This window comes from Moschus berezovskii, chromosome 3, assembly GCF_049115385.1.
Source record: "Moschus berezovskii isolate FMDL1 chromosome 3, NW_MosBer_1.0, whole genome shotgun sequence".
NCBI lineage: Eukaryota > Metazoa > Chordata > Mammalia > Artiodactyla > Moschidae > Moschus > Moschus berezovskii.
In genome coordinates this window covers 75,529,434-75,545,651 of record NC_142462.1, presented here as the reverse complement: position 1 = coordinate 75,545,651, position 16,218 = coordinate 75,529,434, and the positions used below count along the sequence as shown (strand labels likewise).

Genomic DNA, 16,218 nt, shown 5'->3' with positions numbered 1-16,218 from the left:
ACTCTGATGCTGGGAAAGGTTGGGGGCGGGAGGAGAAGGGGACGACGGAGAATGGGATGGCTGGATGGCATCACCGACTCTGTGGACATGAGTTTGAGTGTACTCCGGGAGTTGGTGATGGACAGGGAGGCCTGGCGTGCTGTGATTCATGGGGTCGCGGAGAGTCGGACACGACTGAGCGACTGAACTGAACTGAACTGGCCACTATGAAGACTGGTTTGGCAGAGAGAAGCAGGATGTTGAAGAACGACCAGCTAAGAGGCTACTGTGGAGGTCCTGGAGAGGGGCAGCAGGCTCTGATATCAGGTGGTATTGGTGCAGAAGGGTAGAATCAGATGGGGCCAAGAGCTGAGATTCAGCAAGGAGATGTACTATGAGGGAAAGTGAGCTAAGGAGTTGCCAGGTGGTTGGGCTGGATGGATGGGGAGATGGGCAAAACCAAGAATGGGTCAGGTTTAGTAGGAAAACCATGCATTCAATTTCAGACATGTGGAATTTGAGGCTCCTGGTCCACCAAGCTCTTTCAGACTTTCTCTTTCCTGAAATGGTTTCCTTTCCCCGGTTTCTGATGGGACACTCCAGTTCATTCATGGAAGCCCAGCTCAGGTGTTACTATCTCCCTTTCCCTCCCATCAAGCAGTATTCATCATTTCTTCTGTATTACCTCTATCCAGGGAGCTACAAAAGTCAATTTACGAGCTTATATCCTCTACTAAGCTGTTAGCTCCCTGGAGGAAGAGCTATGAATCCATTTTAGCACCCCCAGAACCAGTACATTATCACCATCTAATAGCTGCTGTATAAATACTTGACGAGATGATGTGGATATAGGTACAAAACATTTACGATTTCTATAATGCTGTTCTCCTAAAGAGCTCAGTAAGTCATAGCAGACATAAATATAAGTTTACAAGCAGAAGGTGTGAAAGGTGAGTTATTGCAGGCATTTGGTGAGCAGGAAAAGAGATGTCTGTCCTTTACCAGGCCACAGCATCAGTTAGAAATACATTTGGCCACAAAGGATAGAAAACTTAGTCTCAGGGGCTATTTTTCTCACATTAAAAAATGCTCAGAGATGGGCTGTTGCTGGATTTCATTTGAATGCCCAGCAGTACCATACACACTGACCCCATTTTCCACTCTGTCATCCTGTGACATCCTGCTTATATTGGCTTTTTTATCCTCAAGTTCATTCTCTTGATTACAACATGCCCATGTTGTATTCTAGTTACAGCGTCACTAGCCATCTTATTTGCATTCAAGGCATCGGGAACATGGGGGACAGCAGGTCAGAGTCAGCAAAAGATTTCTCAACGACCCCCAGTCAACACCCTCTTTCAACTCATTTGCCAGAACTTGATCAATGGCTTCCTTAGCTGCAAGAAAGACTGGGAAATCAGGAATGGGACTGTCCCGGTAGTCTTGGGCCACAATCATAATCCTCAGCAATGTTAATAGGGAGGAAAGGGAGAGTGGTTTGGCTACTGGGCAAGTGACTCACTTCGAAGATACTACATTTTTTACAGATTTATGGTTTGGCAACCTTGCATTATCAGATGATGCTTAGCAATGCTTTTGCAATAACTTTTTTTTTAAGTAAGCTGTGTGCTTTTTTATATATAATGCTATTGAATACTTAATAAAGTATAGTATAATGTAAACATAGTTTTTATATGTTGGAAACCAAAAGTTCACGTGATTCATTTTATTGCGATACTGGCTTTACTGCAGTGGTCGTGAACTGAACTTGCAATATCTCTGAGGTATGCCTGCTTCATCCATCTGGCATAGCTAGTGCTGAACTGTAGTTATGACTGTAGTTATGGTGGAACCCGGAGGGAATGGATCTTTCTCTAATGTCTATTAAAACAAGACACCAATGGCACAGTCACTTTACATGAATGGGAAACTGGATACCTGAAGCTTTCGGCCCAAATGTCCCCACTTTCCAAAAACTTTCCTCATTCACAATTTCCCCACCCTTTCCAATAATTTTCCAATAATTATTTGATCCAAGCCATACCTATCTTTTAAGATAACAGCTTTTGCATTTGACTAGCTACTATCTGCAGAAGGCGATGGCACCCCACTCCAGTACTCTTGCCTGGAAAATCCCATGGATGGAGGAGCCTGGTAGGCTGCAGTCCATGGGGTCGCTGAGAGTCGGACATGACTGAGCGACTTCACTTTCACTTTTCACTTTCATGCATTGAAGAAGGAAATGGCAACCCACTCCAGTGTTCTTGCCTGGAGAATCCCAGGGACGGCGGAGCCTGGTGGGCTGCCGTCTATGGGGTCGCACAGAGTCGGACACGACTGAAGTGACTTAGCAGCAGCAGCAGCAGCAGCTCTAAGTATAAGCCTACACATTGTCAGCCTGTAAACACTAGTAATTAAGAAACCAGTTAAGGACTGCTTGGGGAACATACTTTGACAGCAGCTGCTATGAATCTGAACCTGTGGACAAGCTGCCATCCCTGTGTGAGCTCCTCCTCCCTCCCAGCATTAACTGCGGTCTCACCTGTGTTCCCATGCACCTGATCCAAGTGTTGACACAGCGCTGAGTACCGATCTCTCCTCCACTCCAGACGAGTAGCTCCTTTCTGCCTCCTTCAGCAGCACATCCCAAGGCCCCGGCAGAGTGCCTGGTTCATAGATGTTCAGAGGCAGCGCAGTGAATGGGCCATGAGTCTTAGTTCCTCCACTAGCAGAAAAGCACACGACGTGGGAGACTTTAAGTGCTCACAAACCAATCAAGCATCCCGCCTCAGACACAAACTTTCTGCGTCTTCCCAGGGGCCTGAAGTCAAGTGTGACAAGGGTTTTACTTGTCATCCCAAGTTCTTTCGGCTCCTCAAACATTTCAGTTTGCAAACACAGTCTTGAGACAATCTACCTCCCCAGGTCACTCCAACCGGCCACTTCATGCTCATCCTTCAGTTCTCCTAGCCATCGGCATCTCGAGGAGACTTCCCCTGACCTCCCCAAGTCTGGATCAGGGACCCCTCTGAGACCACTCCCTCTCGGTTCTGCAGTGTATCTGTCCATTAGTTGTTTCCCTTTCTAGACCGTGAACTCCGGGAACAAGATGATCTTGTTCTCTCTTTTGTCCCCACTGCTTATGACGCCGCCTGGACCACAGGAGGGGTTCAAAATATTTTGGAATAAGCTGATAAAGGAGTGAAATGTCCGCAGTCTGGCGGTACTGGGCTAGTATCTGGGGAACTTCAGCCTTGGGGCCCACTCTCTCCCCAGCTTAGACTTGGAACTCCTTCTGGGAGAGGCGCGCCAGGTGGCTGGGACCCGCCTCCCAGGTTCCAGAGCGACCCCGCCTGCCAGGGCCGCGTCCCTGCGCGCTGGGCGGCGGCGACTTCAGGACCGGAGCCGGCGGAGCAGGTGGGGGCGGCGGCCCCGCCTCCGCGTCCCGGCAGCCCCAGAGCTGGCGGCCGGGAGGGAGCGACGCGCCCCGAGCTCAGCGCCCGGCGCAGCGCGGCCGCAGCGGCGCCGCCTGAAGCACCGGTGCTGCGGGACGGAGCCCGCAGCCTAGAGGCGGCGGTGGCGGCGGCGGCGGGGAAGCCGGCCGGAGACGAGTCCTGTCCTGTCCTCCGCGCGGCTGGCGGCAGGTAGCGGCTCCGCGGCGTGCCCGGGTCGGCGCCGGAGGGAGAGGGGGTCAGCTGGCGCGGCGGGCGCCCGGGCCCGTCCCGGGGCGGAGTGAACCCCCGGCGGGGCCAGGGGTGCTGCGCGCATGCTCGTGTCCGGGGCTCCCCGCCCGCGGCGCGGCGCTGCCCGGGAGCCCCTCGCTCGCTGCCCGCCGCGCGGTGACTCCCGGGCCCGGCGGTAACGGGACCGCGGAGGGAAGGAGGTCGTCTTCCCCAGACCCGACTCTCCAGGGAGCGGCTCCAGGCGCCAAGGCCGCCCCGGCCTGGTCCAGGCTCTCCCTTCCTCCCTTCTCCGCACACTGAACAAAAGGCTGGGGTCTCGCTGATGGGGCTATCGCGGGATGAGCCGCGAGGAGTAAAGAGCAACTAGGAGACTGCCGGACTGAAGGTGGCTCGGGGGTGTACTGACAGAAGCCCTGGATAAGGAAGCCAGGCTCGGAGATGGGACGTGACTCGCGCGAGGTCACTCAGCTCGTGGTGACTCCCTTAGTCTCCGGACTCCCTTCCCAGTGCTCATCTCCAAGCCCCCGAAGTCAGTAGTGTGCGCTCTCCAGCGATTTAGGTTTGTCCACACATGGGTTTTATAATCTCCTTTGGAGGAACCAGGGAGAAGGTGGCAGCCTATTGCACCGTCCCTCAATACACATAGGAGGCGAGAAGGAGCGGGGATGGGGGAGTAGGGCTGGAGAAGAGGCCACTCCGGGTCTCTGGGTAGGGGGTGGCGCACGGGGAACCCAGCCCTGTCCCCGTGGGCAGCGGGCACAGGCTCTCAGGAACAGAGCCTTCTGAGCATAGCTTGCCAGCCGCGTGGGTGTGCCTGCGACGGGAGCGGGGGCCGCGTGGGGCCCCAGTGCGCTCTGCCCCCTGGAAAGAAGTTCTGTAGGGAGAGGCTGGGGGAGCCGTCCTGACGCTTTGGGACGCGCGGATAGCATCCCCATCCCCGAAGCTCGGAGTGCTTTGTAATGCGCTCTGTTTGGAAAAAAAGCTACTCTGTAGCAGGAAGATGGGCTTTCTCTTCGTCTCTCCGAGCTTTGGGGTCACTAGCTGCAAAACGAGGGTTTTGTTTTGCATGATTTAGAAAGTTTGTGCCTCTCTCCTCCTTTCCAGAATCTTTTATCTCTTTAGAGGGAAGATTGGTCGTATTTTTCTTTTGGTCAGCAATAGTCATTATCTCAGGGACTCCAGCCTTCCCTGAAAAAAAACTTTTTTTTTTTAACTTTAGCAAAGCTATCCATGGGGATGAAGCATAGGTGAGGGGCTGCCTTTGGGCCTGATAATGGCCTAGACAGAAAGGGATGGAGGCTTCAGAGGTGCTAGAAATGCTCCTCACCTTGACCTAAGTAGTGATAACACAGGGGCACACATTTAGATATTTGTAAAATTATTTCTGTGAGATTTATGCACTTGACTTACGAAAAGTGAAAGTCACTCAGTCGTGTTGGACTCTGTGACCCCATAGACTGCAGTCCACCCGGCTCCTCTGTCCGTGGAATTCTCCAAGAATTCTGGAGTGGGCTGCCATGCCCGTCTTCAGGGGATCTTCCCAAGCCAGGGAATGAACCTGGGTCTCCTACCTTGCAAGCAGATTCTTTACCGTCTGAGCCACCAGGGAAGCTCTTGACTTACGCACTTGACTTATGTTTTACCTCGATAAAATATAAATAAGAATTTAATGCTAAAAATCTACTCACTGTGGTAGCAAACAGACTGGTGTAGTTTTCCAGCTAATGCATTTTAGAGATACATTTAAAAACCACAACAACTAAATCAGAGGAATTAATGAATAATGATAATAATAAAAGCGACAGGGAGCAAAGAACGTTTAGCTCTAATGGGAAATACAGACTGCAGAGTGCCTTACCAAAGGCCTTAACATGAACGACCTCATATGACTCACAGTTCTTTAAGGGCAATATTGTTATTGTGCCTTTTTTATGGAGGAGAAAATAAAAGATCACAGAGGTTAAATACCTTACTCAGGGGAGTGGTGGGTAGAGAACCTGGGTACACAGATCTCGAATTCTATACATGCAACCACAGAGAGGCAATTTTCAGCCACTTGAATCAAGGCAGAGCTATCAGCGTGACAGAGACTCGAAGGCTGGCTTCCCGCCATGCCCCCTTTTGGTTCCTTTCCAGGAGTTGTTGTTGTTTTCATATAATTGTGAGTTTGAGATCATGTCACCAACTAAAGCTAGCCAGCAGCAGACGGGATGGAGGAAGTGTGTGTGTATCTAAGAACGTACAGTTTTAGGAACAGGAGAAAGCCAGTTGGGCTAGCCTGGCAACACTGTTTTCAGGATTTATTGTTCAGAAATCATAAAGTACAGGTTGTGACTTTGGAAGTCAATTAAATACACACAAAGAATAAACAATACAACCTAGAAAAGATCTGAAAACCAAAACATAATTCACTCTAGAAAAAAACATGTAGGATTTTCACTGGGGAAGAACAGTCAACTTCCTTACAGTCTAGAATTTATAAGTATATGTTTATTAATGCTTAAATTAAAAAAAAAACCCACAAAAATAACAGAAGGACGGAAATTTGTTTTCCAGCAAAGGTGTTATAAACATACTTACACTTGGTGCGGAAATATTTGAAACTTGAGGGTACAGGAACATTTTATCTAGAGAACGATCTTGAGAAACGTGTCCTCAAATGTGTTCTTCTAGTGATTTTATATTTCTGCCTGAAATGCAGAACCCAGAGGAGTAGAATCATGTTCATCTTACCAGCCAATACCACAATGCAGTGTTGAATGTGTCTTGCTTTTGGACAAAGTTTTGGTTTGAAGAAGCTGGATTGAGTCGGGCAGCTAAAGAGATATCTGGATGAATCTGCTTTGCCGAGTGCCATCCAGCGTGATTATGCATCACGAAGTTATCTTTAGGCGAGTTTTGCCATGTCACAGTTAGTGTTCCTGCCATCTGGCTGTGGGAATATTTAGAAAGGAATCGTAGTGTTTGACTGACTCTGCTGAGAGCATGACAAAACAGACTTTGAGAGGGAACTATTAAATATGAGTTAGGGTTGGTGAGAAAGTGATTAATTGCTTCTTATTTAGCCATAGCACAAAACCGAAGAGACAGACGATTCCCAGCTGATGCCGAGCAGGTGCAGCACATATGTTTTCTCACTGACTTCAGTCAAGAGTGCACTTGAAACTTCCCCTTTGCAATTCTAGTTGGATCTTTCCTTAGACCTGCCCAAGCAGGAACCCGATCCATTTTGCAGTAGGGGAATCGTGTGGTGAACTGCCTTGCTGAAGTGCCAAAGAGATAAGTGATGCAGAGCAAATGTGGTAAAAATGCCAGGGGAGCATTATGTGGGCCAGACACTGTGAAAGATTTTCAAGTGCATCTTGAAGGAATATTCATCCTGTGTGGGCGATGTACTTCAGCGGGACACTGAATGTGAGATGGCAGCATGCAGAAAGGAAGTGCCAGGCCTGTCTATGAACTGTAAGCCTTTCGGTGCTGGGGAGTAGCTAGAAGGGGGCAGTAGAGAGCTGGTGAGAACTTGTGTCCAAATGAGTGCAGGTGTGTGTCAGAGCAAGATGCCCAGGCTGCCATCCACTATGCCTTAAGAGCCAAAGGCTGCCTTGTACTGGAGGCTTTTGTGCCTGGCTAGGCTAAGAGCTTTCTACATATGAAATCAATCCAACAGCCCTGTAAGGGAGCTGATTCTTTCTAGTCCCATTATTAGGCTTCCCGGTGGTAAAGAATCCACCTGCCAATGCAGGAAATTACGGAAACGTAGGAGACACCAGTTCAATCCCTGAGTCAGGACGATCCCCTGAAGGAGGAAATGGAAACCCACTCCAGTATTCTTGCCTGGAAAATCCCATGGACAGAGGAGCCTGGTGAGCTACAATCTATGGGGTCACAAAGAGCTGGACACAACTGAGCGACTGAGCTCTCATTATCAGATGGACACAGGGGCCACGAGCTAAACCACTCTGGGGATGATCATGCCGCGCCCTGCTCTGGTTCTGTCAGCCAACTCATAAGTCTGAGATGCCCTTCACCTGTCTGACTCCCTTATTGCATCTGCACTCCTGGAGGGCAGGAACTATGTCTACTTCATCTCTTCCCAGCACCTGCATCATTGGTGGCAGGTGATGAATAGTGAATGAGTGAGTGAATGAATGGATATATTCATATTTAAAGACCAAAAGTCAATTTGGATTAACCATCCTTTTGACTGTTAACATCTCATTCCTCTCTGTAAATATGGATCATCAGGCCTGATTGTACAATTGACATCTCCTTTAAAGCTGAAGGATGTTAAGCTCAGCCTATAAGATCAGAATGCCTCTGCTTCTTTTAGAAATTAAATATTATTATGTCTTCTTTTGTAAGTTTTGTAATTCAAAATATCTGGGTTTGAATCTTGCGTTCATCACTTGGTTGTATGACATTGGACAAATTACTTCACCTTTCCGTGTCTCAGTTTTTTCATCTGTAAAGTGGACCTAGTAATAATACTATTTATCTCCTATTTAGGGTAAATAACCTAAGTTACGGAGAAGGCAATAGCAGGCCACTCCAGTACTCTTGCCTAGAAAATCCTGTGGATGGAGGAGCCTGGTAGGCTGCAGTCCCTGGGGTCGCTAGGGGTCGGACACGGCTGAGCGACTTCACTTTCACTTTTCACTTTCACACATTGGAGAAGGAAATGGCAACCTACTCCAGTGTTCTTGCCTGGAGAATCCCAAGGAAGGGGGAGCCTGGTGGGCTTCCGTCTATGGGGTCACACAGAGTCGGACACGACTGAAGTGACTTAGCAGCAACAGCAGCAGCAGTAACCTAAGTTAAGCCTAAGACAGTGCTTGGTTTATAGCAACGTTCAATAACTTAGCTATTATTATTGTTATCATTATCATCTGATGTTTTTAAAAAATTTTGCCTGAAATGCTCTTCGTTCCATAAAGCATTAGAGGAGTTAACAACATAAGATTAATAGATAATGAAACAGAGGTAAAGAGAACACACAAAATGAAAAGCAGCATAAAATTAGAAGGGGGCTTCCCTGGTGGCTCAGTGGTAAAGAATCCACCCGAGAATGCAGGAGACATGGGTTCGATCCCTGATCCAGGAAGATTCCACATGCCATAGAGCAACTAATTCCATGTGCCACAACTACTGAGCCCACATGCCCTAGAGCTCATGGAGAAGCCACTGCAATGAGAAGCCCTTGCACCTCAACTAGAGAAAAGCCTACACAACAAGGAAGACCCAGCACAGCCAAAACTAAATAAATAAAATTATTTTGAAAAAGATAAAATTAGAGGTAGTTTAGTGAACAAGATTATGTTATAAGGTGCAGGTAATTTCTAGAGATGAGTTTAAGGTTTGGTGTAGTTTCTGGAGATTGAATTAAAAATTTGTCAGAGCTTCCCAGTAGCCAAAACAAAGAGGGAAACACAAATAGTTACCCGATCCACAGTGACCATGAGATAAAAAGAGATCAGTTACACAGCTTTTCCTGGTCCTGGAACTTGGGATGGCTTTCTCCTGGCGAGTCCTCAAAGCAGTCTCTGTTGCCATAGAGACCTAAGTCTTCAACATGGTTCCTGCCATGAAGACAATGGAAGTTTTGTGGTGGAAGGTAATAATAGGTGTTTCCTAGAACGTTATTGTGGAGAAGGCAATGGCACCCCACTCCAGTGTTCTTGCCTGGAAAATCCCATGGACAGAGGAGCCTGGTGGGCTGCAGTCCATGGGGTCGCGAAGAGTCAGACACGACTGAGCGACATCACTTTCACTTTTCACTTTCATGCATTGGAGAAGGAAATGGTAACCCACTCCAGTGTTCTTGCCTGGAGAATCCCAGGGATGGGGGAGCCTGGTGGGCTGCCGTCTATGGGGTTGCACAGAGTCGGACACGACTGATGTGACTTAGCAGCAGAAGAACGTTACTGACTGCAATTCTGGAGACATACTCCCAGAGCACAAACCTATAGAAGCTCTTCTGTGAAGGGCCAGAGTACAGTGGTTGGGGGATATACTGTTTCCTTAGCTGTGCTTACTGAGTTCCTGGGAGAGTAGAAAGATTCTTTCTTCCAAACATTATAGTTCTTGTGAGAGTCAGGTGAACAGTCCTATCGTTAAGAACATTGGTTCTCATAGAAGCTATATAAATGAGCCAGATCAGTTAACTTTATCCAAAGAAAGTCCAAAGGTGTCATCATACATGTATACTCTTTAATAGATGTGTTCATGAATTTTCTTAATACTGGTAATCCCATAATCTCCCTTTAGCTACTGTTGGAAAAATAAATATCCAGTGCTCTGTACTATTTTAGGCCCCTTAAGACACTTTGTACCTCTTGGTAGTAAGAATAAGTGATACTTGACTTTTAAACTTTTTTTTTAGCACTTGAAATAATGGACATGTCTTTTTAGTCTCGTGTTTATATATATGTAATGTACATATTAGCCCAAATATGATTTTATCAGTTAGGATTACATTCAGCTGCCAAAACAAAGAAAACAAAAAGCAATGCACACATGAGAATCTGACTTAAACAGATACAAGTGTGTCTTGTAGAAATAGACTCCCAAGAAATGCAGTCCAGGGCTGATCAGTTCAGTTCAGTTGCTCAGTCGTATCCAACTCTTTGCGACCCCATGGACTGTAGCACGCCAGGCCTCCCTGTCCATCACCAACTCCCAGAGTTTATGCAAACTCATGTCCATTGAGCCAGTGATGCCATCCAACCATCTCATCCTCTGTCATCCCCTTCTTCTCCTGTCTTCAATCTTTCCCAGCATCAGGGTCTTTTCAAATGAGTCAGTTCTTTGCATCAGGTGACCAAAGTATTGGAGTTTCAGCTTCTGCATCAGTCCTTCCAATGAATATGCAGGACTGATTTTCTTTAGGATGGACTGGTTGGATCTCCTTGCAGTCCAAGGGACTCTCAAGAGTCTTCTCCAACACTGCAGTTCAAAAGCATCAGTTCTTCGGTGCTCAGCTTTCTTTATAGTCCAACTCTCACATCCATGCATGACTACTGGGAAAACCATAGCTTTGACTAGATGGACCTTGGTTGGCAAAGTAACATCTCTGCTTTTTAATATGCTGTCTAGGTTGGTTATAACTTTTCTTCCAAGGAGCAAACGTCTTTTAATTTCATGGCTACAGTCTTGGCTGAAGATGGAGCTCAAACTGTGCTATCAGAGAAGCAGCCTCTTTCCATCTTCCTGCTTCACTGTCCTCACCATGTAGGACATCATCTGAAATCTAGCTGCTTCATGGTCACAATATGGCTGCCATATCTCTAGGCTTACATCTTTAGGCAAGAAGAAAGTGTGTGTTAGTCGCTCAGTCGTGTCCAACTCTTTGTGGCCCATGGACTCTAGCCCACCAGATTCCTCTGTCCATGGAACTCTCCAGGCATGAATACTGTACTGGGTGACCATTTCCTTCTCCAGGGGAACGTTGCAACCCAGGGATTGAACCTGGGTTTCCTATATTATAGGCAGATTCTTAACCATCGGAGCCACCAGGGAAGCTCCGGCAAGGAGAAAGGAAAGGTATAAATACCTAAAGAGTGAGGGCCCTTCTATTAGGGAGGCTTTGCCTTTTTATATAGAAAGTGATGGCCTCCCCAGCTACTTCTGGCTACATCTCATTGGCCAGAATGGTGTCCCAGTGCTGCTCTAAAATGTAAAATCTGAAAAATCAAATAGTTTTAGCTAGGTAAACTGCAACTGCTACCCCCACCCCCTCCAGCTAGGGCAGTTGCTCTAAGGAAGAAGAGGAAATGGATATTGAGTAGGCAACTAGAATTATCAACCGCTTGACATAACTTCCATTATTAGCCTGTCTAATTATGTCCTTGACTTAATTAGAAACTACAAAAGGTGACTCAGTAATTTAAAATGTGACACTTTTTTAGTTTTTCGTGCAGTTAACATTAGAGAATGAAACACACCCAGCTGCATGTAGATTCCTAAACCTCTGTTATCAGCCTTGCTTCTTTTCTAAATTTCAGATCCAAATTTCCATTTGCCAAAAGGACCTCATATGCTTCAAATTAAACTCATTTCTCCCCACCTATGCACCACCCCCAACACCCACACATTTGTTCCTGCCTTCCTTAATTAATACTGGATTGTCTTGGCAAGGAGCCGTGGGGTTATCCTAGGATCTTCCTTCTCCACCCACCCATCCCAGACATCCAAATTTTTATCCTCCTTGGCTCTATCCCACTGCAGTTACTCCAAATAAATATCCATCCTTGCTCATGTGAATCCCCAGATTGATCTACCTACTTGCTACTTCTTCTCCCTATAATTCATTTTCCACAATGGCCCCTCGGGTGCTGTGTGTAAAACATGCTGCATCTAACATGTCTCCTTTTTTAAAAAGTTAAAAGAAAATAAACCTCAGACTCCTGAACAACCTAGCTCTGTGAGCACCGTGCTCGCTGGGACTGTTTGCTACATGCCTACGTGGCAAAGCTTTGCTCATCCCCTCCCCACTCCCTTCAATCAACAAAGACCTGCCTCAGAGGTTTCTTATGCTTTTCATGGTCCATAAGCCATGGAAGCAATTAATTATCTTTTCATCTTTATTTCCAGAACACTTTATATTTCTATTAATATGTTTTTGCCCTGGATTCTGTTTTGCCTGATATTAATTTTTATCATCCCCAAAAGAAACCCATTAGATGTCCCTTCCCGTACCCCTCTCCACAGCCCTGACAACTACTAATTTATTCTTTATTTTTTTGGATTTAGCCATTCTGAAATCTCATATGAATGGAATAATACAGTATATGATTGACCTCTTAGCATAATGTATTTTTCATTTATCCATGCTATGCTGCTGCTGCTGCTAAGTCACTTAAGTCGTGTCCAACTCTGTGTGACCCCATAGATGGAAGCCCACCAGGCTCCCCCGTCCCTGGGATTCTCCAGGCAAGAACGCTGGAGCGGGTTGCCATTTCCTTCTCCAATGTGTGAAAGTGGAAAGTGAAAAGTGAAAGTGAAGTCGCTCAGTCGTGTCCGACCCTTAGCGACCCCACGGACTGCAGCTTACCAGGTTCCTCCGTCCATGGGATTTTCCAGGCAAGAGCACTGGAGTGGGGTGCCATCGCCTTCTCCGATCCATGCTATAGCATGTATCAGTACTTCATTCCTTTTTATTGCTAAATAATAGCACAGCCATACTACATTTTGTTTTTCCACTCATAAGTTGATTGATGTTTGGGCTGTTTCTACACTTTGGCTATATTAAGCAACGCTATTATAAGCTTTTATGTATAAGTTTTTGTGTAGGCAAATGTTTTCTTTTCTCTTGGAGATACGTTGGAGTGCAGTTGCTGATCTTATGATAATTCTGTTTAATGTTGTGAGGAACTTACAAACACTTCCAAAGTGGCTGCTCCATTTTACATTTTCACCAGCAAAGTATAAGGGTTCTGTACCAGTTTTTAGTGTCTACTTGAGTATTGTTTTCATTGTTTTATTTTCAAAGTTTTAAACATCACTTCGTTTTAGCTGTGTCCCTTATAAAGGAGATACAGTTAAATTTTAAATCAATTTGAATATCTTTGTCCTTTAGTAGGAGAAGCTAATAATCTGTTTATAGTTATTATGATTACTGATATATTGGAATTTATTTTGTGCCTTTTATATACCATATACTTTATTATTATCTCTTTTTTTCGCCTATTTTTCTGCCTTTCTAGCAAAGTGCCTGGACCATAGTAGCTTTCAATACGTAAGTATTATAGGGCTTCCCAGGTGGCTCAGTGGTAAAGAATCTGCCTGCCAATGTAGGAGACCTGATTTGATCCCTGGGTTGGGAAGATCCCCTGGGGAAGGAAATGGCAACTCACTCCAATATTCTTGCCTGGGCAATCCCATGGACAAAGAAGCCTGGTGGGCTACAGTCCATGGGATCATAAAAGAGTTGCACATGACTTAGCAACTAAACAGCAGCTGCAAGTATTATGAGCTATCATTCCTGGATAGGAGCCATGTATCTATAGATTCATTTTTTTTTGTCAAGTATTCATCAGTTACCTGATATTTATGTTTATAGTTTCACTCAGTGGCTATCATGGTGCCTAACATATGGAAGAAGCTCAGTAAATACTTTCTGCATTGACTGTGCAAAGGACGAGATGCTTGTCAGAAGCTGGGTGAAGTAGTGGGGAGTGCACATGCTTAGGGGCAGTTCACTTGGGTTGAATGTGGCTTTGTCAGGTTCCAACTGTTTGATCTTGGGCTATGACTTTTCATCTTTCAGCTTTTGTTTCCTTATCTGTGAAATGGGGATTAGTACCTGTCATACAGAGTTACTTGGGGGGGATGAAAGATAATTATGTAAATAACAATCAGAATTGTTAACACAGGAAATCTGCTTTGTACATGTGAGCTATTGTTTTTTTAATGAATTGTTTAACAAAGAGCTTCTCCCAGCCAGGTACATAAGTGTGAAATCATCAACCATATCTGCCCGGTGAATAAACACAGTTAAAAACAACAACAAAAGACTCTGGCCCCTTTGCTTTGTGTCTGACATAAATATGACCCTAGCAGCAGCAGCAGCAGTAGAAGAGGAGACGTTTATTTCTTCTCATATGGTAGAACCAAGAAAACGGACCAGAGATGTAGTTGTATTTCCTTTTAATGATGCAGAAGTAGTTTTTAAGTCTGCTGTATTACTTAGAGCTGTTTTTTGTTTTAATATTCTTCTAAACTTTTGAATGAAACATTTTTGTTCATCATGTTGCTCCTCAGTATTTCAGAGGAAGAATAAAGAAGCTTCACAAACATGTGAGATAACTGCCTAAAAAGGGACGAGCAAGTGAACATTTTTTCCTACATTTTAACAGCTTGCGCGTGACTTTTTTTCTGGTTTTCACCCAAATGTGTATGTCCTAAGTTTTATAGAAATTCACCTGCAGACTCATAGAAGAAAGAAGACTAAATCAGATCTGGGTTTATGCCTGATGTTGTACATTCCTGGTGGTCATGGATCGTCAGTGAGTTTTAAGTAATGGTGGTTGACCTGTAGTCATTTTGATGTTTTCTATGTAAATTACAAATGCCTTAAATTATGAATGCTGAAGAATGATGGGTCTGGATACCTGTCCGTAAGATCTAGGAGTGTATTATTTGGGGACTGGAGAAAGAAAGCCACCTACTGTCTTTTTAGACCTGTGCCCCCCTCCCAATTATGGTGCTCTCTTGTTTATTCCCATTTAATGAATGACTAGTTACACGAATGACTAGTTACAAATGGAACCAACTCACAAATAATTCATGCCTAATGGGCAATCATGTTTTAGAACTGTTCCTCATTGTATAATAACCATGTATTTACAGAAGAATTAAACCTTAGGGTTTATGGATTAGATTGAGGAAAATTATTTTGCCCTATTCTTGATTGTCTTCTGAGCCTACTTACTTGGTTAGTCACTTTGACATTAGTGACTGTCTCTAGGAGTGGTTACAGCTTTCATGGAGGTCTGCATGCAGGACCTGGCCAGCAAAGCCCACAGTCAGCTCGCAGTACTGTTCTTTGTGGAGCTACCTTACTTAGACCAGATGGTCAAGACAAATTTATGTTTTTCTTTATTCATTTATTCATTTGTATTTACCTTTTAGATATAGAGGCGTCTCCTAAGATAATACAAAACATTAAAAAAAAAATACTTTTCCACAATTGTCCCAAGTAAAGAAAGCAATCCAAAACTTTCTTTTTTAAATTAGTTTTTGCAGTGGGTAGTAATGCCCAAAATGTGTGCATATATGTGCTCAGCCATGTCTCACTCTTTTGCAACCTGATGGACTGTAGCCTGACAGACTTCTCTGTCCATGGAATTTTCCAAATAGGGATACTGGAGTGGGTTGCCATGCCCTCCTCCAGGGGATCTTTCTGACCCAGGAATCAAACCTGTGTCTCCTGCATTGGCAGGTGGATTCTTCACCATTGTGCCACCTGGGAAGCAATGCCCAAGATACATCCTTCAAAAAGTATAAAAATGTAAAAACAATATACAGTATAAATTGAGTCTTTCTCACAGCTAGTCTCATAAAATTCTTTCAGTTAATTGTTTTATGCCTTGTCACTGTTTCTATCTGTTCATAGCAGTGTATTTTCTTATGTTTTTCATCGATCTTCTATCCTTGTTCTGTTCCTTTCCCTGCTTTTTCTTTCTAGTTTTTTTGTGTAGATCTTGCGCTGGTTCTCTTTATTGGTTCCTTGTTTTAGTATTCATCTTAGAATAAATTGTATGCTTTTTGTGTTTGTGTTAGTCACTCAGTCCGACTCTTTGAGACCCCATGGACTACAGCCTGCCAGGCCCCTCTGTCCATGGAACTCTCTAGGCAGGAATACTAGAGTGGATTGCCATTCCCTTCGCCAGGGGATCTTACCAGCCCAGGGATTGAACCCGGGTCTCCTGTACTGCAGCAGATTCTTTACCATCCGAATCATCAGGGAAGTCTAGACCAACTATTTGCGGGATAATTATGCAAGGAGAAGACCAGGGCAGGTTCTAGACCAGGGAGAGTTCTCTTTGTGTCAGAGAAG

General features: G+C 45.2%; 1 protein-coding gene across 2 annotated transcripts in view; it reads left to right on the top strand.

The window, feature by feature from the left end:
* Window positions 1-3,371: 3,371 nt before the first annotated feature.
* WIPF3 (WAS/WASL interacting protein family member 3) overlaps window positions 3,372-16,218 on the top strand; it is an 83,548-nt gene continuing 70,701 nt past the window's right edge. The window contains exon 1 of one of the 2 annotated variants that reach the window (XM_055420945.2): window positions 3,372-3,623. The gene's annotated coding sequence lies outside the window, so the exon portion shown is untranslated. The remainder of the gene's footprint in view (window positions 3,624-16,218) is intronic. The other variant, XM_055420946.2, reaches the window with a different exon arrangement.